Below are 24587 nucleotides of genomic sequence, written 5' to 3' on the forward strand. Positions count from 1 at the left end.
GCATCGCGACGTTCTCCCGGCCGGGTATCTTCAGTTGTTCTGGAGCGTTCGAGGCGCTTTCTGCGTCGAGGTCTCTTCCAGTGATACAGTACAACAGGTATTTAGAGTGTTGCTTGCACAGAAAGTTTTGTAGTTGGTAATTTAGTTATATGTTTTGAAACAAACACATTCGAAAGCTTTTATTATCGCATCGTAAATTTGTAACTTTGGTTGATGAAGTTTTTGTTGTTTTTATTTAGAATCGATACGGGTAGCTGAAGGATTTGTCCTACGTGAATTTTTAATTTAATTTTGGTGGTGTTTCATCGCGATTAGTCGAACGGTTGTTTTTCGTCGATGTTGTTTTAAATTTCATTTTGTTTTTCTTTGAAAATGATTGTGCAAAGTCGCTATTTTTTCACAATACAGACAATCCTTGTTGATAAAATTTTTTATTCAAAATATGTTTTTGGATAGATTTTGAGTAAAAATAGGCGCTTTTTATATGTGTTAGCTATAAAATAATTTAAATTTAAACAAAATATATTTTTTTCTATTGATACTAATGTATACAGTCGATTTAAGAGTAAATCCTAATGTTAGTTTGATCAGGCTGCCGTGATCTTTTCGTGTTTCTTCAATTTTCAACCGTTTATTTTAAGTTTATTATTCTCTTGTATTTTAGGTCTTCTTTCCCAGATTTCTTTAGTAAGTTTTCATTCAGTATTTTTAATATTTCTTGTATCATGCATCAACTATTTAGTATCAAACTCGTCTTGTTTCTTTCCGAGAAGTTCATCGCTGCAAATGTTTCAAAAATATTTTTTTCATATTAGTCTATTTTAGTATTTTTCCTGTCATATCCGATGTTTCATTCGAGTACAGACGATAAATTCTTAAAACTTGTTTATATATCCCTCTTTTTGTTCTCCACCTTATATCCCTGGATTTGATTACTTTATAAAATGGATCTTTGCAGCTGTTGCTTCGCATTAGTTGATAGTCAACTTCATGACCTTACTCAAAGGATACTATGCATACATGGCTGTCTGATGGTCTAATTAAGCTCTCCCTATTCCTCTTGTTTTATTCGTGCAGTTCTGACTTTTCTTTATGGTGCCTGGAATGACGGAATGTAATTAGTCTTCTATAAGAATTTTCCGCTAATTCTTCTGGTTTATGCGTTCATTGAAAAGTTGCTTTAGGTATACGGTATCCTACATATTCAGAAATTCCAAGACTTTTTCTAAACATTCTTTCTTGTATTTTCATTTTACAGCCTCTAATTATATTTTCCGTTGTTTTTATTAATGTTTGTTCATGATGTTTTTATTAATGTTTGTTCTTTTTCTTTGTAATTTTTTTTGTGTTTAATTCGTTGTTAGTTAAGTGATGTTATTTTTTGAGCGAACCCTTCAATAAATTCTTCGTTCCGTCACAGGTTTTTCTCGTGCTTACTTGACTATCTTTATGTCGTCTATTTTGCCGTATTCAAACTGAAATCACTCAAAATAATGTCCTCAAAATTCCGTGAATTATATATATATATATATATATATATATATATATATATATATATATATATATATATATAATATATAAATATACAGGGTGGTCCTTAAGTAATTGTACAAAAAGAAACAGTAGATTCGACACTTTAAAACATTCCGATTTAAGCCAAATTGCTTTAATAAAATGTTGATATTAAGAAAGATACAGGGTGTTAAAGTGCAAATTTAAAATTTTATTTTTCGCTATAACTTTAATGTTTGTAAACATTTATGTATAAAAATTTACAACTGGTTATTTTTAAATATGAGAAATTATAATTTGATGCACACTTTGATGTAACTGATAGAGATAAATTTGCACTTAACTTTTTTGCTCTTTAAGTTACCTGTATTTGGGACAAAAAATATTAAAGATACATTATTTTAACAAAAAAAAAGGTATACCCGTTAATAACTTCAAAACTTAACAGTTTTCGAGATAATCACATTTTACAAATCAGCAGCATAATTCTGATTTAAGGCAATTACAGTAAAACCTCGATATAACGGACTACTTGGGGGGAGGGGGTGTCCGTTAAAGCCGAAAGTCCGTTATATAAAAATATGGTTAAAATAAATCAAAATACTTTTTTTGAGAATATATATGTACACTGTAATTAGATATATATATAAAAAATACAAAATACAAACAAAATTCTATTTAAGTAATTGTCTTCGGACATTCGTCGTGAAGTGACGTTGCTGTGGATATGAACGCGCTTGCTGTCGGTAATCCCGTTTTGAACAAGTTTCGTTTGCACTTTCCATGTTTGCTGTTTTTCTATGATCAACTCCCTAAATACAGTTTAACTATTTGATGAATAATCAATAAATGTTGTTAAATCGTCGAGATGCGATCTTACCTCTGATAACTTCATTTTTAACAGTCTTGTTTTGTTGTCTTGTTTGCTATCTTTACTTCCGTCCTCATTTTTAAGGTTCATAACTTCATCTGCTGTTTCACTTTCAGTCATGATGTTATACCCAGGGTCACCTTCATCTACTTCTAGCGATTGTAAAACATCTTCCTCAGCTACATGTTGTAAGACCTTAAGTTTTGCAAGGTACGTTGCGCTCTTGTATCTTCTGCATGTATTTCTGCAAAATTATTCCCTGATCCATGGGTTAAATAAGCGATATTGTGTTTTTTGGCAAAAACATACACCTGAAGTTTCCATCTTCTGAACGTAGAATATTTCAGAGGCGTGAGCAGGAGCGTTGTCAAAAAGCAATAAACATTTCACCTCTTCTGACGGTATTCCGAATTTCTTCTCTTGAAATTTTCTCACTGAAGGTACAATTTCTTTGAAAAATCAATTTTTGAAAATATCTGAGGTGAACCATGTCCTCTTAGAGCTATAATATGAAAGGGACATATGATGCATTATGTCTTTTAAAACTCTAGATTTACGAGATTTGCCAACCACTACAGGTGTCAATCTATGCAATCCATTAGCGTTAGCACAAAGCAGTGCCAAGATCCTGTCCTTACTGATTTTTCTTCCAGAATCTGATTTTTTATATTTGGAGGCTTGTGCGCTTTCACGCAAAGTACGCCATAACAAACCAGTTTCGTCAACATTGTAAATCTGAGATTCTAATAGCATTTCGTTACTTACTTGCTATATGTGCTACTAATTTTTGCCTAAAATGTTTCTTCTTTTGGTGCAGTTGAAGCTTCGCCGTAAATTCTTTTATTCATGATTCCGTGCCTTTTACGAAAGCGCCAGAGCCATCCATCACTTTCTCTGGTATGTCCATATGATTTGCTAATTTAATTGCAGCAAATTTCAATTCGACTGCTCGGACCACGATCCCACTAGAACGTTGTTGGCCGTACCATTTTAAGATTGCTTCTTCCAGTGAAGTTTCACGAGCCAATTTCATTCGTTTTCCAAGATTGCTATGCTCTCCTACATCACACATGAATGCAAATTTATTTAGTTTGTTTTTGTTTTTTTATGTCCGAAAGTTTGCTTTTTTATGCCATATTGATTACATATATGAGACGCATGTGTAATATTAACAGTATGTTTTTATTTTTTTTTTACATTTGACCGGATTTTTTGTCCGTTATATCCGAAGTCCGTTAAATAGAGGTCCGTTATATCGAGGTTTTACTGCACTACAGGCAACGAAGAAAAAATAGACAAAAATATTAATACTTCTGAATTTTGGTATAAAATACCTTTAACTAAAGTTAATATTTAACGAAATATTAAATAAAATAAATATATCAGCAGAATAATTAATAATAGGTTTTGACAAAATAACAGAATAATAGGATTTTACATCAAACATTTTACGTTTTCTGTTAAATTAAAGTCATAATCAAAACATTTTGTTTACAAACTAAATTAAGAAATAGTTAAACTAAATAACATAACTTTTTGTCAAAGTAAGTTTTCGATATGTCCACCATTTTCTTTAATTCATTTGTCAATATATTCCATAAAAGATCGTCTCATATTAAATAGCATCATTGGTTTTAAAGAAACTGCTGCAGTATTTATTTCTTCCCATAGTTGATTGCGAATGTTTATGGGATTCTTATAGACACGTTGTTTTAATGCGCCCCATACACCAAAATCAATCGGATTTAATTCTGGGCTACGTGGCGGCTATAATGTATAATGGATGAATATATTCTTTTGGATGCATATCCAAATCTTACGGTATATTATGGAACTACATCTTATTTGTCGCAGAAGTTAAATAATGTTTTAAACTGTGATGTATCTCGTTCATTGGTTACTTATATACACACGGAATAACCTATCAATGACATTACTTATTTATATGATTACGTTACAGCTTACGAGTAACTATAATTACATCTCGAACAAATGGACTATTATCATTTACTAACGAACTAATATTATGCTGAACTAAATTGCCTGTGTGTTTAGTATATTTATAACAATATCGGTTATTAGGCCAAGTATGATGTTTTTGTAAAAATGCTGAGTCTTTAAGGTTAGATTTGTAGCATAAGTATTATGAAACAAGACACATATGTGTTATTCAATGCCTGTGCTCTAGTTTATATTTGTCCTAATAAAAATGGGTAAACAATTTACGTATGAAAAATAAGTATTCTTTTTGGATTTTTTATGAATTAATTAATTATATCAATATCTCACCACATTGCCAAGGAATATGACTACCACGACCAATCCAAACCAATCCAACGTTCAGAAAAGTTGTATTTAAGTATGTTCTAACTGCCTTCTCCCTAGAATGTGGTGGTATACCATCTTGCATAAACCACATATTTTGGGTTTTCAGCATTTTACAATAGAGAAAAAGTAATACAACGCCATTATAGAAACTTAAGAAGATGTGATAGAAAAGGGAAATTGTAAACATGATGACGGCCAACGTCTGAATACGGACATGGCATCTAAAGAAGAAGATGAAGAATCTTTTCTCCAATAAGACATTTAACACCCATAACAAAGCATTTTGTGATGGGTGTTAAATTGTGTTACATTATCATCTTTGAGTTGTTTTAATGAGAATAAACTATGAATTATGCTTATCTATAGATATTCAGTGCTTTACCGCATAAATATCAAACTAAGAATTATTATGCAGCTGACTTATATAAAATGCGATTATCTCGAAAATGGTTGAATTTTCAGGTTACTAACAAGTATACCTTTTCTTTGTAAAAATAATGTATCTTTAATATTTTTTAACAAAAATTGAGCTAATTTAAAGAGCAAAAAAGTTAAGTGCAAATTTATGCCACACATGTGGCATATGTGGCGCCCACTATTAGTTACATTAAAGTATGTATAAAATTATAATTTATCCTACTCAAAAGCATCCAACCGAAAATTTTTGTCCAAAAATATTTACAAACGAAAAAGTTATAGCGAAAAATTAAATTTTAAATTTTCATTTTAACACCCTGTATCTTTCTTAATATCAACATTTTATTAAAGCAAGTTGGCTTAAATCGGAATATTTTAAAGTGCAGATCTACGGTTTCTCTTTGTACAATTATTTAAGGACCACCCTGTATATATTTTACATACAAGCTCTACGCTCCCGAAGAAGCTGAAGTTGTTTTCACTTGAAGATCCTTTTTGTGTGGGACATCACACCACTCTGGGTTTGGTTTTACAGTTTCTGGTGTGACTTCGCTGTTTCCACTACTTTTCTCCATTCTTTTCTCTTTGATCGTCCTTTCTATATTTCTAATTTCCATAATCCTTAAGTCTTCTTCCACTTGTCTCCATCTCAGTTTAGGTCTGCCCCTGGTTCTTTTACCTGGTGGTATCCATTTTGTTTTAACTCCTAACGGGTTGCTCTTCTCTCTTCTCATTATGTGTCCGTACCATCTAATTCTTTGTGCTTTTATTGCTCTATGTTCTCTTGACCTATCCATTCTTGTATTTCGTGATTCATCCATTGTCTTGCATCCTCTTCGTTTTCCCTCTTTGGTCCCAGTATTTTTCTGATAATTTTCCTCTGAAAAACTTTCAACTGCTCTTCTTCTCTTGGTGTTACTGTAAATATTTCTGCAGCATATACTACTATTGGTCTTATGGTTTTTGTAGATTTTCATTTTTGTGTTGCGACTTATTTTCTTATCTCTAAACATTTTTTTATTTCCATAAAACGCTGTATTTTCCGCTTGAATTCTTCTTTTCATATCTACACTTTCATTTCTTCTGTTAACTAGTACTCCCAAATATTTGAATGTTTCAACCTCTTCGAAACTTTGTGCATCTATTGTCAGTTCTGTCATTTTTGTCTTCTTTTTCTTTCTTACGTTCATTTATTTTGTTTTATTTTCATTTATTTCCAGTATTTCTTGGAAGGTCTTCTTTAATGCCTTTTTATCTGTTGGTATTATGGTTATATCGTCCGCATATCCCATTTTTCATTTTTATTATTTCTGTTCTTTCTCTTCCGGTGTCTATTATTGTTTGGGAATCTCGCATTGTCATTTCTATCATTCTTATAATTTTATTTGGTATATTACTCTCTTGTAAGTCTTAGAGCATTTTTCATTTTTCTTCTGTTTAGTTTGTCAAACGCCTCTTTAGAGTCTAGGAAAAGTATATGTGTTTCTCCGTCATACTCGTATGTTTTCTCTATCACTTGTTTTAGTGTATGTATAGCGTCTAACGTGGATCTTCCTTTTCTAGACCGTACTGGTAATCTCATAATTATCCATCTAGATGGAAAATTATGAGGGAGATCTATGTCCAGCAGTGGATAAGCGAAGATTGAATGATGATGACTGGTAATCTCCTTTGCATTTTTCTGTATATATTATTAGTCTGTCTCTAATTATACAAATCATTACTTTATATGTTACATTTATACAAATTAATTGCTCGGTAGTTTTTGCATATTCTATGGTCTCCTTGTTTTGGGATTGTCACTATAATTCCCTTATTCCATTCTTCGGGCATTATTTCTTCTTTGCTCCATATATTCTGTATTAGCTCATAAATCCGTCTGTATAGTGCCTCCTCACCGTATTTTATAAGTTCTGCACATATTCCGTCTTCTTCCGCTGTTTTCCCGTTTTTAAATTTGCATATTTTCTGTTTCTTTTCTGTATAGGTTAATTCTTCTTCTTCTTGTTCTGTGTTCGTTATTTTTTCTCTTTGTTCTTATCTATCCGTTTTTTTGATATATTTCTTCGAAATACTTCTGCCATTTTTCTGCTTCTATAGCCATATTAGCTGTCCGTTTTCGGTGACCTAGTTTTAAGTATTGGTTTTGATTTGTCTTTTATTTTCTGTTTCTATCTCGTTTATAATTTCTTCTACTTTTTCTTCTTCTTTTTCTTCTTCTTCCACTGTTACTCCATTTGTTGTTCTTTGAACTACATCTCTGTATTTACTTCTTGTACAAATCTTCTTCTTACTTCTTTCTCTTTCAATTTATCTGCGTCCCATTTTCTCTGTGCTTTTCGTCTTCTTCGTTGTTTTTATTTTACATTTTGTAATTACTAGCATATGATCCAAATCGATGTTGGCCCCTCTGTGAGATCTAACGCCATTTATCGATTGTTTGTGTGTCTTTTTAATCAGTACGCGGTCTATTTGATTTCCCTCCAGACTGCCTGGTCTCATCCATGTTATTTTGTCTATGTCTTTGTATTTATATCTCGTGCTACTTATGTCTATGTTTAATGCCGCTGCTAAAATACATAGTCTTTCTCCATTATTGTTTTTTGTGTCATGTATTGAGTTTGCACCTGCAACCTTCCTGAAACAATTTTATTTGCCTATTTGGGCGTTGAAATCTTCTATAAGGATTAATATATCTTCTCCAGAGATTTTCTCGGCGTTTTCTTCTAGTATTTCATAGAACTGCTGACTGCTGTTTTTTCAAGTCATCATTGTTTTCTGTGGGTGCATAAATATTTATTATGGACAACTTGTTCGGTTTGCTGTTTACTCGTATCTATGATATTCTTTCACTTATGGGTTTAAATTCCATAACTTTATGTCTCATTTCTCCTATCACCACAAATCCATTCCTCCATATCCCTGTTTTTCTTCGCCTGCATACCATACTGTATAATTTTCCTTTTCGATTTTTCCATGTCCCCCCTATCTGGTTTCATGAATTCCTGCGATATCCATCTTGTATTGTTTTAACTGTGTCCCTAGTTCTTCCATTTTTCCTGTTTCCAGCACCGTCCTCACGTTCCATGTTCCAATGTTTTTTGTCATTTTCTTAATTCTTTTTCTCTTTTTTTGTATTTTTCTTGTTATTCTGAATATACCTTGACTCATAATAAAACATGAAAATTTGAGGCCTTATAAAGATAATCAGACAAAAAAACATTCTAACCTGTACAGCCATTTGAAAATTACCCTTTGTTCTCTCAAATGGAATAAACAAATATAATTGTCTAAAAACTTCTTGAACGGTTGTGCCCATCTTTCGCAAATTTAGTAACTACATAAAAACTCACATTATGAAATGTGTTTTAAATGTTTTTATCGTAAATTTTAACAATTACAATTACAATTAGTATGTTTTGTGTAAAACTTGAGGTCGCTGGTTAAATGAAATTAGAATCATAATGGAAAAAAAAATGCAATATTTTGACTGTAAATAAATTGGGGAAAATGGCGAATATTAATTGTGAATAAATTACGTTAATTAGCTGGCTTTACTCATTGCTGTTATCTGTACAAAGAATAGAACTTACCTTTGAAATATTGGTGTATTAATCGTAGCCAGTGGAGTAGAGTTGTATGTAGATGCGCCTTGCAACGCTTAGGGACGCCGAGGCACGATAGGCCGTAACCGATCAACTGAGTGCATTTCGTTCGCTGTCTCGATAGAATTTGTGTATTTCTTGGTATAAAAAATCTGCACCTACAACTTCTAAGGGGTGGTCAACGATTCGTGGGGCAAGTGCATTCCATAAATCAACTCTATTGTAGGGCGCTTTGAATGGCGGTAATTCAACTAAATGGTTACAGGAATATGATACTTTACAGCATTTTCTATGGTTTGCAAGGAATTGACCCAAATAACAAACTTCATTTTTTAATTTTTATAGCGCCTGCAGATCTATTTTATGTTCTGAACTTACAGAAAAATATTCAAAAAATTCTAAAACTTTTCACACCAGCCCTGTGTCTAAAAATTGTTTTGTTCCAATTTTGGAACATGGCCATAAGTATGTAATAAAAAATCTACAACGTCAATATAAACCTAAACATTTAATGATAAAAAAATGTTAACATTTTAAGAGGATTTATATATTTTCTTCATGAAAAGATTTGAAACAATTAAGAGGATGTACATTAATTTTACAAATATCGCATCCAAAAGTTGTGTTTGTTTTAGAAATTTTGCATCTGTGAATCTTTGATATGCAGAACCGACATATTTTGTGAAACAGATCAAAATAATGTTCCTAACTTTGTCTTATTTGGTTTTGTTTGTCGAGAGTTGCGTAGAATTCATCAGAGTTTGATTGCATTTTATTGTGGTTTTGAATTCTATATAAAATCCATGCGTTAGCGATTGAAACAGACAAAAGGTGAACAAAAATTTACCACCAACATTTATTGTTACGCAGTTTGGGTCTATAGCTACCGATATTTCTATCCATTAAATCAGTACCTCCCATATGGGTATAATGCTGCTGAATTGCATAGGGAACATCTACCATTATATTTTTTTTTCTGCTGCAGAATAACGACGTTCCGATTTTGTAGGTTGGTGGCATCTTTCCACTGCATAATGATTATATCTTCATCAGAACTTGTATATGAATCAACTGATCCTCGTAACTAATTTTTTTCATTACATTTTTAGTCAACTCGTATATCCCAATTCTGTTAGCATCTGTACATACCGCCACAAATTGGATGATGTTAGGCATGCGTTTAGTAATAAGTACGAAAATAGAATCATGGCTCCACCAAAAATGTTTTTAATTGTCACGAATATCTTTCGAAATATAATTTGGATCGCCAACCTTCTGAAGGAGAGGATGTAATAATGTGAAGATAACACATTTTGGGAACATACTTCAGCCTAAACGGTGAATTGAATAGGTGGTGGTAGCTTTCTTGGTAATACTTTTAATATTTTTTTGTTTTATGACCCACACTTGGAGCTTTTTTGGGATCGACGTCCAATCTTATTTTCCGTGTAATTTTTTTTAGAATTAGTAGGTTTAATTATCCATGATATCTATTCCCGTTGATATAGTCATTTTCTTTGTTTTGCTGGAACGTGTTTGCGGGATGCTCTGTAAATCGATTGGCTTTTTGAGCTTTGTTTCGAGCCCAATTTCCATCAGTATTTCTGATAGGCGGGTTTGCAATATAGGTCGTGTGGTGGCATTCCAGCGAGAATATTCGCTGCTTATTTCGGCTATTAACTGACTAAAATATTCCCTGATAGATGCATTCTTGATGCGTTGAATTCCTCGTTTGATATATCGTGATACAGTGTTAAATTTATTTTGTACTTAGGATATAATTTTCGTTTTTCAGAATTTAAAAGTCGGATTTTTCTAGATACTTTTCCTTACCTTTCTAGATAGATACCTTTCAGTTTTTCAGAACAATTAGTGCTGTTGCTACTCGTGTTGAATATGTTTTATGTTTGCCATTTTACCCTTGTATTTAATAGATTAGGGTGAGCCTCTCCCTGTATTATTTTATCACTGAGTGTGAAGAGAATCGGGGAATGACTCGAACTCATATCTAAGCTCTACCAAGGCTCAAGAAGTTGAAGATTATATTGTTATATATGTTAATCAAATTTTTTTACAATTGGGACTGGGATCAGCGAACCGAGTATAACATAATATGATCCAGATATTCTAATTTAAGCTGTTTGATTGTACGAACGATCTCACATTCCTTCCCCATTCCACGTAAAACGTTAACATTAGTCACCCGGTTCACCCTTGAAATTCTTAAGACGCACCTGTAACACCGCATCTCGAAGGCTGCAAGTGTCAGAGAGCATCCATGCTTTTATTCCGTACAAGATACAAAAAACATAATACCTGAGGGTGGATACGTTTGTTCTGAGTGGTAAATTATTGCTTCTGAAGATATATTTCATCGTTACAAATGATCTTGTCTTCACTATGCGATGTTTTATTTCGATGGAGTGACACCATTAGCTGTTTATGTGTAGCTATAGACCCTGTCAATTGCTCTCTAAATTATCTTCAAAAACTATTGCGTCGTCAAAACAAATATTTAATGTTATTGTCTTTCTGTAATATTCTCGGCCGGGCTACTCTCAACGTCAACTCGTGAGTTGAGCATACTCCAAAACAATGTGAGAACGGCTAGATTATCCCATGGTCTGGTCGAGGCTGCTGCCGCGGAAAACAACATCGACATACTGGTTACAGCGGAGCCAAACCCAACAGCGTTGAAGAGGAGAGGTTGGTTTGTGGATGAGATTGTCGATGAAGGGTCGGTGTACGAATCTGCAACAGGAAGCTGGGAGTATATGAAATAAAGGCAAAAGAAGGGCATATGATTGTTTGGAAGGAAGAATTGCAGCTGGTGTTCTGCTATCTCTCTCCTAACATGACGGTGGGTGAATACGAGAGGAAGATGCAATAAATATTATCATATTGGAGGTTATGAATATGAGAAGAGAATGCGTGGTGCTGGGAGATTTAACACAAAAGCGACGTAGTGGGAGTCCCCCATCTCTGATACTTGCGGTAGAATGCTATCTGATTGGATGGCTACTTTGTATTTGGTGGTACTGAACACCGGTCTAGAGCCCACATTCGTGAAGAGACATACGGGTACGTACATCGATGTGACCATGGCTACACAGGGAGTAGCAGCAAAAACAAAAGATTGGTCGGTCTTGTCAGACTATACCGGAACGGGACATTGGTACAGCAGATTCTTGATAACCGGAGTACAAACTACTAACACGGTGCGTGCGTGCGGGTCGTCCTGAGTCTGATATGACGATGAGAACGACTGGAAGGCATATGAGGAACTCATTAAATTGAGAGTCGGCACGATGTAGGGTCAAACGCTAACAGTGGAAAACCTGGGACGAATCATGAAAGAAACTATAGAAAAGGTAAGCAGCATGCCATACTGGTGGAGTTCGCATATCGAAGAGCTAAGAGAAGAATGCATAGGCATGAGGAGAAGGATAACGAGAGGGGCAGAGCAGTGATAAACCCTGTTGTCGCCGAGTAAATTCAACACATCGAAATAGTATACTGCGCATGAAAGAGAGAACTGTGTGACAAGGTGGATGACATCTTTGGCCAGGGATACAGGATCGCAATAAAAAAGTTCCATGAGTGCCCCTCATACGAAATGCTACTGGATAAAAAGCTTGAGATAACACGAGAGCTCTTTCCGACCAGCAGATGCCATGGAGTGTGGAGGGACGAAGGAGCTGACCGGGCCTTAGTATCGCCACATATGGCTCCTTCCGTACATCGAGAAGTTGTACGAGAGGATCTGGGCGTCTCTGCAATGTTAGAAATGCAAGTGGAAAGTGCAACACTCTGCAGTGGAAAGAGGTGGTGCGAATATTGGAGGAGAGAGAGTGTCTTGGATATCTGATGAATGTGGTGGCGAAATATCTGTCCTAGAGAAGAAGCAAGAGTCCCACAGGGATTGGTCTTGGGCCGGGCGCTATGGAATATGGCATATGACGTCATGAACTGCGAATACGGAGTAAATGTAACTCCCTTCGCCTTTGCGGATAATCTCGCTGTGCTGGTATTAGCGCGGGACCAGTCGGCTCTCCGATTTCGGTTAAGGCATACGGGCAGCGCTGTGATGGACTGGATGACAGATCACGGACTGAACTTGCGGCCGAGAAGAGCAAAGCCATCATTATGAAGAGTAAACGAAAAAGACAAGGGATGGAACTCCAATGTGCAGGGGCACGGCTGATATCAGAAAAATGCGTCAATACGCTGGTTGTTGTGCAGTCAGTCGTCCTTTACGCGGAACCAGTCTAGAATGGGGTGGTAGAGATGCCGACCTGCAAAGGGCTCATGATACGAGTGGACAGAGCTACTCTGTTGCAAGTAGCAAGCTCCTACAGGACTGTATCTGCTGCTGCTTTGTGGAATATCACGGGTTATGTTCCTCTGTATGTGTTAGCAGTAGAAAGGAGACATCTCTTTGAGAGAGCATTTGACTATAGCCATAAGAAAAGAAAAAAGGGAAAGATAAATGGAAAGATGGCAGGAAGAGTGGAACAGCACGAAAGATGTTGTCCAGTGGACTAAGATGCTGATCCCGAGCCTAAGGGACTGGGTGGACTGGACAGGCGACTGAATTACTTTCTGTCGTAAGTGCTTACAGGACATGGGTGTTTTAGGGCATATCTCTGTAAGTTCGGAAAGAGAGAGAGACAAATGCCTATACTGTGAATACTCTGACACTGTTTAACAGATTGTGTCTCATCAGTTCTCTCCCGAGAAGTGGTTGGAGGTTTCCACGGTATAAAGACCTTGATACTGTCAACACCCTGCTCTCTCGTGTTCGTGAGCTCCAGATAAGTTTTGATGGAATTCCTCATGTGTCGGTTATTAATTTCGGACTGGTAATTTCAGTCCGGATGGGTCTTGAACGACCCTTCACTACGCTGCTAGCTTTTCCTTAGTTTGCTTGTCATTTTTTTGTGAACAAGTTTTGTTAGTTTTTGAATATTTCTTAGAGTTCCTCGTTTTTTTTCTTGTTATTAATTTAGTTTATTCTGCTCCCACGAATATGGGAGAATAAAGACCTACCTGGCTCAAACTTCAGCAGAAGTTTAAGTCAACAAAATGGTACGTTGACGCAGTTACCTACAGTCAACGGAAGATTTGATAAAAACTAATCTTGCTATAAGGCAACACTGTATAAGTGTTTTAAATCTATTCCAATATAAATTTTTCCATTGCTATTTGTTTTCTATTATGATAACTTTCCATTGATAAAAATAAATACTTGTTTCAAATTATTTTTAAACTCCAAATATTTATCTAGAAACGTAATGACTCCAGTAAAATATTTTATAGAAAAGGTTTATATCGGAACTACCACCCGCCGTTTGTGGAATTCTAATGTAAATATATGTTCTAAATATCGATTTCGAGGTCATTACAGTCTACTAAATTAGTCAGTTGCATCCTTTTCCCTATTTTCAGCCACACAGTTTCTTATTTTGTTCTTAACAGTTGCATCTTGCATCTTTCAAGTAAAAAGTATGAATTTATGTACCATGAATGAAATTCTATCTACAAGGCACATTAGTGGTGGGCTCATGTCGGATGGCATTCTTCGTTTTTTGTTTTTATTCAATTTTATCTCTCCTCTTTCCCCTGTCATCTTCCTTTCTTTCATATTTTTCGTGTTTTTTTTTTGTCTTAAGAGGATTGTTCAATAACTATATAATCTATCAAATAAAACAAAAAGATTTTGTGGTATCATACATAATACACAAAACAATCAGAATTTGATACCATCCTGAGGGTACAAGCATCACCCTCACAATTTTCAACTAAAAGCATGGCTATTTGCCTACAAGATTGAGACAACTAAGTCACCCATCAATTTGGAAAACAATAACTGGCTAACAACAGACTACATTATAATGCACAGCCTAGGTTTGGCGTGATTGGTTGGTGGGTGGGTCCCAATTTAAAAATTGGCGGGTTTCATGTTTATTAAAATGATAATTGAGGTATTGTGACACAGTATATCGCTAAAGAATTTATTAGCAATATACAGAGTAGCAATATACTGTGGTATTGGTACAAAGCGGATGATATTCACATTTTAGGATTAAGCTGGCTATTACAGTTTTATTAGAAATGTAATTATTTTTTCTTTTGAGATTATGTAGGTAAAATTAAATTCTGACTTGTGTTTTTTTTATTTTGATATGCTAGTGATGCTTTTTTTATTAGATATATAAATATTGTTTTAATTTTTTTGATTAGGTATTTTTTTTTATTAAGATTTAGAGGTTCTTCTTATGATTTTTATTTCTAGAACATTCATTAACATTATTATTCTCGTTAGCTTTCTCTATGTGGGATCGGCTTCTCTAATTATTTTCCTGTAAACTTTTCTGTTCTCTTCCAGGGACTAAGTACCTCTCCGCTTTTTCTCTGAGATTATGGTTTTTCAGAAACATGCAATTTCTGTTCATCCCCTTTTTTACTGCCCTACATTCAGTACCATACATCATAGCTGGTCTAAAAGCAGTCCTATACAATTACCTTTTAGTTTTCTTGGTACCTTTTTTATCACACATCATTCAATTTGCCTCTTTCCTTTACCTTTAATTGAAGTATGATAAATAAAACGATAATACCGATCCTAAAAGCCGAAAATTATCATCTTTTGTGAGTTCTTGTCTATTCAAGCCAACTACTCTATCTGGACTTGAAATATCATCTTTAAAAGAATATTCTAAATATTTTGTTTGTATCCAACTTAATTTTAATCATTTTTCATGAAGGACTTCTCTCCGCTACTCTATAGCAAGGAGGTTCAGTTGTTATCTAATCCAGCACAAATGAGAATAAATATGGGCGAAACCCGAATGAAGCCCTATTTTCACACAAAATTGGCCAGTTTCACCTACAATTGTATCGTTCTAACACATTAATAGTTATTCTAACTATATATAGTAGTTCTAACACTATTATAGTTGTTACTTGCTTATACTCCACTCACATATTCAGCCGGCACTCCTTTCCTACTAAATCTCTGCCACAGTAGGCTTCTGATAACTTCATCATGTGTTTTCTCAAGATTAATAATACTATGTGCAAGTCTATCTCTTTCACTCTAAATTGTTAAATTAGCTGTTTTATAATAAAAATTGCTGATGTAGACCTGCCTCCTTGCATAAATCCAAATGTAGGATAATAAAAAGATATATTGTGAATCGAGTACTATGAAAAATTGTCATTGTCAACAAAATGAAGCAGAGGTTTACTGGAAATAACTATTGCAAACCAAATAAAACTCTAAACAGCTATGTTTAAAATGTCTTTATTCTTTATTAAAAATCTGGGAAATCAAAGGAGGGGGGCCGTTATTGGTGCAATGGCGAAGGAAAGCCCTCTAAACCTCGCCTAGGGCCCAGTACATCCCGATTTAAAAATACAATTCTAATATAAAAGCCTACAAATATAACATTATAACATCATTACTTAACACAGCTTTAAAATTCAGGCCTAAACTAAGCATTTATACATATATTTTATGAAATTTTACTACATATATTACTAATTGTCGCTGGATTTGACCCTCGGGAATGAGGGAAGGTAGTCCAGTCGCACTATCCATAGCTATGTTGGACCGGAGCATATAGGGATCACGGTCCGTGGACATATAGGTTATATATGAACCCTAGCTAGCGGGAAAAATACCTTTATTAAAATACAATTAAATGTTTATTACAAGTAAGAATCTGCATTAAAAGTTGATTAGTATTATAACTAAGAATCTACAAAGAAAGGGGTTAGATATCTTAATACTAAGAATCTGAAAATAAAGTGTTAATTAGTCTTAGAACTAAGAATCTGTAAAAGAAGGTCTTTAGTTATGACACCTAAGACTAATTAATGCAAAAAGCAAAAAAAAGTAAAATTTGAAAAAAGTCCTAAAAATTTTGGGAAACAAAAGTTATTTAAAATTGTCAGATTTTCCTGAAAATGCGAAATTTGTGTCTGTCGTAGTACCTCCGGGACTAATCAACAAAGACATGCAACAAAATATAAACAAATAAAAAGTTATTCACAAATTTCGTATTAAAAATTTCCTAAGCCAAAAAGACCTGAAAAGTAAAAATAATCCTAAGTTATTTTTATAGTAAAAACGTTTCAAAGTCCCAAAACAGTATATAAATATCAGAAAAATAATCTAAGTTATTTTTAACCTGAAAAAGAAATAAAATATTCGAAATATTTTCGAAGTCCCTAAAAGAGAAAATAATGTTAGCAAAATACGTCTAAGTTATTTTTGTGCTGAAAATATTTCAGAGCCCCAAAAGATAAAATAAATATAAAATTATTATAATTTTTCTAAGTTAAATTAAAAACCTAAGAGAGATACCTCAATTATTGTCATTTTAATAAACATGAAACCCGCCAATTTTTAAATTGGGACCCACCCACCAACCAATCACGCCAAACCTAGGCTGTGCATTATAATGTAGTCTCCTAACAACAACTACTGGTTATAATAACACCTCATTATTTTAAAATAATCTTTTTTTAAAAACGATTTCCGGAGTGGAAACAGAAATATCAAACATATTTAAAAATGTAATTATCATTACAGTCAACTGTGGCTTAATGCCATATAAAGATATTATTTAATCACTCTTTTTAATATAGTCTTATTCCGAACACACTTTTCGTGACCTTATTTGGGATATTTTATTGAATAAATTATTAAGACTCTTTTGGAAGACCACTCGAGCGAGAAAAGAACAAGTTTTCGGATGAAAAGGAAAGAATTCGCCAAGTAAAAGTTGTTTGAAAACGTAAACTAAGGATCCGAAATGTTTCAGAACAGCTTCAATCGAACTGTCTTGGAAAGAACACAGATAATTCGGGTTATCTGGAAGAAAGACCTCGATCGAACTTCAACAATTTACGAACTGAACTTGTAAGGTAGCGGAGTCATTTTACCGAATAAGCTTCATTTTACTACGAGGACTTTAAGAAAAATACCGAGTCCTAACAAATGTTTGTTCAACAATTTATATATTTTTTTAATATAGAGAATTCTATTTGTCTATGAATAGTACAGTATTGTGATTACATACTTCTTTATTGTCACTAATAGTCCAGAGACGAAAATGTCACTGAACTTCTAAAAATCATACGAACAAGCTGAACTTTGTCGAATATGTCAATTTTGGGACCCCAAAAAAGTTGCAAATAAGTTTGCCACCCTCTTTCCTAGGCTTCCCCTAATACCAGCCCATCATGTTATTTATTATAAGTTCAACGGTCGTTTTGCTGGGGATTATTTTGAGAAACATAGATTTTTTTTCTTAATTAGATGGCTTTGGTAAAGACCAATTCATCATCAGTGGCATTACAGCTCGTTATGAGCCAAAGCCTTCTTCAGAACAATCTTCCATTCGCCCCTGTCTCTGTCAACTCTTCTCCATGCTTTAACTCCGATGGATTTTAGATCATCCTCTATGTTATCTTAATACCCAAGTTTTGGTCTTCCTCTAGCTCGTCTTCCCACTGGTCCTCTTCGGTCGAAAATTTTCCTGATCGTTGCATCTTCATCTCGCCTAATTACATGTCCTATCCATCGAAGGCGTGCTAATTTAATACATTTTACAACGTCAGGTTCCCCAAAACTTCTGTATAACTCAAAGTTGTAGCGCCTACGCCACAAACCCTGTTCTTGGACTCGTCCATATATTTTCCTAAGAATTTTTCTCTCGAAACGTTAAAGCAATTCTTGGTCGTTCTGTGTAAGTGACCACGTTTCTGACCCGTATGTTAACACTGGCCTTATTAGTGTTTTATATATGGTAACTTTAATTTTTCTGGGTAGTTTTGGGGCCATCTGTTTCCCCAAGCCATAATAGCACTTATCGGCAAGCACTATTCTTCTTTTAATTTCTTTGCTGACATTATTGTCTTTGGTCAGCAGCGAGCCCAGGTAGACGAAGGTGTCCACACCTTCCAGTTCCAGATCATCAATTAATAGTCTAGGTATCTGGTTGCCCGATCTAGTACAATACATATACTTGGTTTTCTGTGCGTTTATTTTTAATCTCATTCTCAGTGCAGACGCCCTTAGTGATCGAAATGCTTCGATCAGAGATGATGATATAATTGATCAAACTTTGGTTTGGACCAAAGGTGGTCTTCAACTTTGCAGTAAATGACCCCAATTCTGAACCAGCCTTTAAATTAGAACGTAAGCTGCAGAACTGCATGTCAGGATATCGTGAGCTACATAAAAAATTATTAGCATCATAATCGCAAAGTTTAATGAACCTCTAAAGTAATAGTAATAAACTGATTACATTCTCAGAAAAAGAAGTGCTACACAGAACGAGCCACTACATAAACTGTTACAAATACTTAAAAAGCACTAAGTATTATAAAAAATCCTTGGTCTAATTAATGTTTCCCTTTCTTTTTGAATTATTTTAGAAATGTAATCTTGAAAAAATTATTAAAAAAAAAATGAATTTTGATAAATCATAAATAAATTAGATTAGCAACCAATAGAAAATGACAAATAACCCTCAATGTAATGAATACCAACTTCTGGTATGTATTTTAATTTATTTTTGATAATTATATTGTCAACAATAAAATTTTGTTTATAGATCAGTTACTGAGGGTTTTTACCTCCGACTTCTTTATAACTGAATCGATTCATTTGAAATTTTGTGTGTAAATAATTACTCAAGGAACAAAAGTTATATAGTGCCGATGTGCGTTCCACCCGGGGGTGTTTGCCACCCCTTTTCGAGGGTGGAAATTTTTTCACTCAAAATAACCACGCTATTCGATAGAAAGACAAATTTCAAACAAAAAATGTAGTAAACATTTTTTTCGCTAGATCAATACTTTTTGAGTTATTCGCTGTTGAAAAGTGTCATTTTTCGTTAAAAAAAAACATGTTTTTCAAAGGTTTTTTAAGAATAGTTCTGAAACTAATAGATTTGTCAAAAAAAGTGTAACGACTAAAATTAAAGCTCATAAAAAAACAAAAAGATTGGCTTTTTAATGAATATTTTCAGTTCAATATTAACTGAGTTATGGCTGTTCAAAGAAGGTTTGTTTTTGTCTTTCAATACGAGTATTTAACGTTAAATAACGGAAAACGGGTACATTTTTCGACAAAAACTCATATAATATTTTTAAAAGAGCTTGAAAAGACCTTTAAAATGAGTGGTGGTAAAAGTCCTTTGCACTAACTGTACGTGAGATACGATCAAAAAAACGAAGGGTTTCTCAAATTTTTGTACAAAAAAAACGCAATAAAACTAACTTTATGTTCACTAGGATTGAAATCAATTGTTTTCCTTATAAAATTCACTTTATTTTAGTGTTTTTTGTATGATCCAAAAGTTTAGCCACTTTAGAATACCCAGTTTTTGAAAAAAGTATGATTACATTTTGTTTTTTTTTTTGTAAATGTTAAAAAAAAATCTTTTTTTTATAATAACTTCAAAACTATAAAAGATACGTAAAAGATAGCACAATACAAAAAATAGGTTTTTTACAAAAATTTTCATTTTTTAATTTTTTTTGTAGTTTAAAAAATAACGGAGATATAGTTGGTTGAAGTTTGTTTTATAGCGCATGAACCACTGGTCTCCGACCCTTTGACCCTTCACCCTTTAAACATGAATGACTTTAGATTGTTTTAACATTCCTATACTTATAGCCCGTTAAATTACCTGTAAAATCGGTTTTTTATGCATGTTGTAGCATCAAAATTAACCGAGTTATTGTAAAAAAAAGTTGCGGATCAGCGTGTGGCTGTCGGAGGCTGGGATTATTTGGCAATGCAACATGCGGAACATGCTGTAGTGACAATTGCCAAAATTGTCCTCCAGTAAACGAAGACCAATTGGACGGCGAAAATTATGATTCCGATGATGAATAGATATTCATTTATTTTATACCTCGTTTTATATAAATATTATTTATTTTTAGTATTTTGAAAAATAAAAAAATTGTAATATATTATAAACTAAATTTTTTCTATTTATGTCCATGTCTAAGCTAAGGATTTAAGGATTTTATTTTCATCAAAAGGGGTACTTGTAAGGGTTGAAAAAAGTAGGCTCATTTTATAAGTAAAAAATTAATTTTTGTCTACAAACAATGCACTCAAGAAATGTTTCAGACCAATAAAAATATATTAAATTAATTTTTTAAAAAAGGGGTTGGTTGTGAGGGTTGAAATGTTGAAATTATAATAAAATGTCATTTTATAAGCATGAAATTAATTTTTGTTTAATAAAATGCACTCAAGAAATGTTTCAGACCAATAAAAATATATTAAATTAATTTTTTAAAAAAGGGGTTTGTTGTGAGTGTTGAAATGTTGAAATTATAATAAAAAGTTATTTTATATGCAAAAAATTAATTTTCGTTAAATAAAATACACTCAAGAAATGTTTCAAACCGATAAAAATATTTTTTAATTCATTTTTAATTCATTTTTGTCATAAGGGTGGTTGTAAGGGTTGAAAATTTCCAACAAATAAAATATTATTGTATAGCTAGGGTATTAATTTTTATTTGTATTTAAATACATAATTGAAATGTCTCAAGCTGCTACGACTTTTTTTTCATATTATTTTTATAAAAAGTATTAGCTTTTAAGGGTTTTTAAAGGGTTTTAAGGGTTGAAAATTGTGAATAATTAATTTTCATATTAGAGAACACATTACAATATTTACCTTAATGCGAATAAACAAGATTTAAGTGCATAAAATAATTAAATCCGTGTTTTACCCAGTTTCTTCAATAAGGGGTAGTTTTCACCCCTTAAAAACAAAAAGCGCACCTAGAGCGTATATAACTTTTGAAGTGGAGGGTAAGATAAGCTTTATTTGAAATTTTCAAAGAAATCGATGCAGTTATAAAAAATTCGGAGGTATTACCATATTTTAATCCTCAGTAACTGGATTTTTAATATTCTTTTTTATTTTGGTGGTTTTATAAATGAATTATAAAGAAATAATATAATTATAAATTTTACTTATATTTTGAATTTCTGATCTTTTGTTTAAATTATTATCACTCTTGCTGATACAAACCATTTCTAAAAAGGTCCCTTTGAATTTATTATCTTCATTACACACAATTTTAATGTTATCAAAATCCATGAAAATGATCTTTGTCAATTACATGCTCTGCCAAAGCACAAGATGGTTTTGTTATTCTACAATCACTCTTGTGGGAAATAATACGATTTGATAGATTTCTCCCGGTCTCACCAACATACACAGCTTCACACTGATTCCAACTAATGCTATAAAATATACTAGGTACATTTGTTTTATCTAATCTATCTATTATAGGATATTTAGTTTTAGAATATAAAGATCAAATAGTTTTGATATTTTTTGTTGCTATTTTTATATTGTCAATAACTTTTAGTATTTGTATTAATTTAGATGTTAATGATGGTATATAAGGTAGTGAATGATAATAGATGTTCTTATTGTTGGCTACAATGTTCTGAGATTTAGCAAAAAATAACCGTATTAGAAAAAAGCATCCTATGTAGTATATTTGGAGGATAAGAGTTCTCAATTAAAATAGTTTTCAACAATTGAAGATCTTCCTGTAGGTAATCTGGATACTCTGGAAGTTAGAAAGGGAGCATATTAACTTGGGAAAGGATCACTACAGGAAATATAATATATACTCTCTGGAAACCTCAGAGTCTTCTAACATTATTGCCACAAATTGGTCGCATTGCTCCCAACAATCAAATATTTCCCCCATACAAATCCACCCGTCCAACTAATTATTCAACGAAACCCGTAGAAGTTAATAATTGTATCTCAAGCTCTCACAGGGCAAGGATTGGAATTTCGTTGACATATGGCCCTTAAATTTTCGGTATTGCGTCGCGTCGTTTGGATAGATTGCAACAAATCAGTGCCTCAGTGCTTTGTTTGTCTTCATTGGATTAACATCCCTAAATGAAGCCAAACGTCCGTTTTAAATATCTAAATCTTCTTCTTCGAATATGAACAGTATTAACTGCAGTTATGAATCTGCTTACAAAAAATCCATTGAATAAACCAACCATTGGTCAGAAGAATACGTCCAGGAGAAAGAAAAACATCTTGATTTTAAGACCTGAGACAGTAGTATATACAAATACCCGCATCGCCTTTCCGAGTAGCAGTAATACTTTGATGATCGACAATATATTAGGAAATTTCTTCACTATAAGAAAGCGAATTCTACACCGGCTCTACTGCTTATAATTACCATTAACTATTAAACAAATCGTTTACTTTAGTAGATTTCGTATATAATATATAATCTCTACGCCAACACCCGCTAAACCTTTTATTTGGAAAAAGAGAAATCAAACGATTTATACCTGGCGAAACCGAATTCAAATTTTTACCACTGTGCCTTCTAAAACTTGCAAAGCAAACATCTTGATAAATTACTCGGCAAGGGAATCTAAAAATTGTATTCCACATGCCGTTCATCATGGTCAAAATTCGTAGTGAATTCAGTTTCTGGTACTCCAAACGGAGTAAAGTAATAAAACATAATGACGGTATTAGATTTTTGTTTCGATACAGGGTAGCGACAAGCCGCTTATACGTATTTCGACCTCTTTAGGTCTTAAGTTAGTATTAAATATTGAGTAAATTATGACGTACATATACAACATCGAGAATATACTACATATTGAGTTGTAAGTTATGAACTACTAACACCTGTATATCTTTCTTTTTCTTCAGGTACCATCTCCGCTACGGAGGTTGGCAATCATCATAGCTATTTTAATTTTTGAGGCAGTAGCTCTAAAAAGTTGTTTTGTGCTGCATACAAACCATTCTCTCAGGTTCTTGAGCCATGAAATTCGTCTTCTTCCGATGCTTCTTCTGCCATCTATCTTTCCTTGCATTATGAGTCGCAGGATGCCATACTTCTCGCCCCGCATCACATGTCCGAGATACTGTAGCTTTCTTTCTTTAATTGTTAGTTCAACTTCCTTCTCTTTACCTATTCTTCTCAGTACTGCATTGTTCGTAACTCTATCTACCCAGGAAACCCTCATAATTCTTCTATAGGTCCACATTTCAAAGGCGTTAAGTCGTCTCATTGGGTCTAGATTTAACTTCTCTGTATATCTTATTAACTCGTTTTCATCTATTGTCATTTTAGAGAACTGATGAAGCCTTAGAAATATAAGGCGAAACGTCTTCTTTTTTTTTCTTACTTTTATAAATATATACATACAAAGATTTTGTGATTGGTCATTTCTACCGGAATCTCTGGATTTCTTATTGTCCACGATTTAATATTCTAGCAGCTTATTTTATATCTTTTTTTCGTGCACATTTATCTTTATTACGTATATCATACCTTAAATATCTGGTATGTACCATTAAGTACGTAAGCAGTACTGTGTGCCTTACTAATTGTAGTAAAATTTTCATTTTCAAGGCGAAATCAATTAAAAAGTAGATAAGGAACGATTTAATACTAATTTTCACCGTTCACGCCGAAAACCTAATTTGTTATGCATGCACTTGAGTAATATAATTTTAAAAGTTATCCATACTGTTGTTACATGTTCTTCTTTTTAACTTTTAACTAATTTTTCTGTGCTAGTGCGTTTAAAATATTATGAGTAAAAAATATATTTTGTGATCGATGTAGATGTATCTGAAAAAAAAAGTTTTCGTTTAATCTTAGGAGGAATTTCTTTCGCATATCGGGTAAGTTTTATGGCTTGGGCTTGTTTTTTATTTACAATCCATGAAGGTGAGAGGCTATAAAACTTTATTATCATATTTTCGCGGTCTTCAACTCGTCGCTTTTTATTTCCACTT

At 33.3% G+C, this 24587-nt stretch overlaps 1 protein-coding gene across 3 annotated transcripts in view; it reads left to right on the forward strand.

The window, feature by feature from the left end:
• cyst (rho guanine nucleotide exchange factor 18 cysts) overlaps positions 1 to 24587 on the forward strand; it is a 252082-nt gene that overhangs the window by 7832 nt on the left and 219663 nt on the right. The window contains exon 1 of one of the 3 annotated variants that reach the window (XM_072531564.1): positions 33 to 97. The exons of 1 other annotated variant lie outside the window; for it this stretch is intronic. The gene's annotated coding sequence lies outside the window, so the exon portion shown is untranslated. Of the gene's footprint in view, positions 1 to 32; positions 98 to 24299; positions 24474 to 24587 lie in introns of those variants that run through there. One more of the 3 variants, XM_072531562.1, reaches the window with a different exon arrangement.

This window comes from Diabrotica undecimpunctata, chromosome 5 (genome assembly GCF_040954645.1).
Source record: "Diabrotica undecimpunctata isolate CICGRU chromosome 5, icDiaUnde3, whole genome shotgun sequence".
In the NCBI taxonomy this organism is placed as follows: Eukaryota; Metazoa; Arthropoda; class Insecta; order Coleoptera; family Chrysomelidae; genus Diabrotica; species Diabrotica undecimpunctata.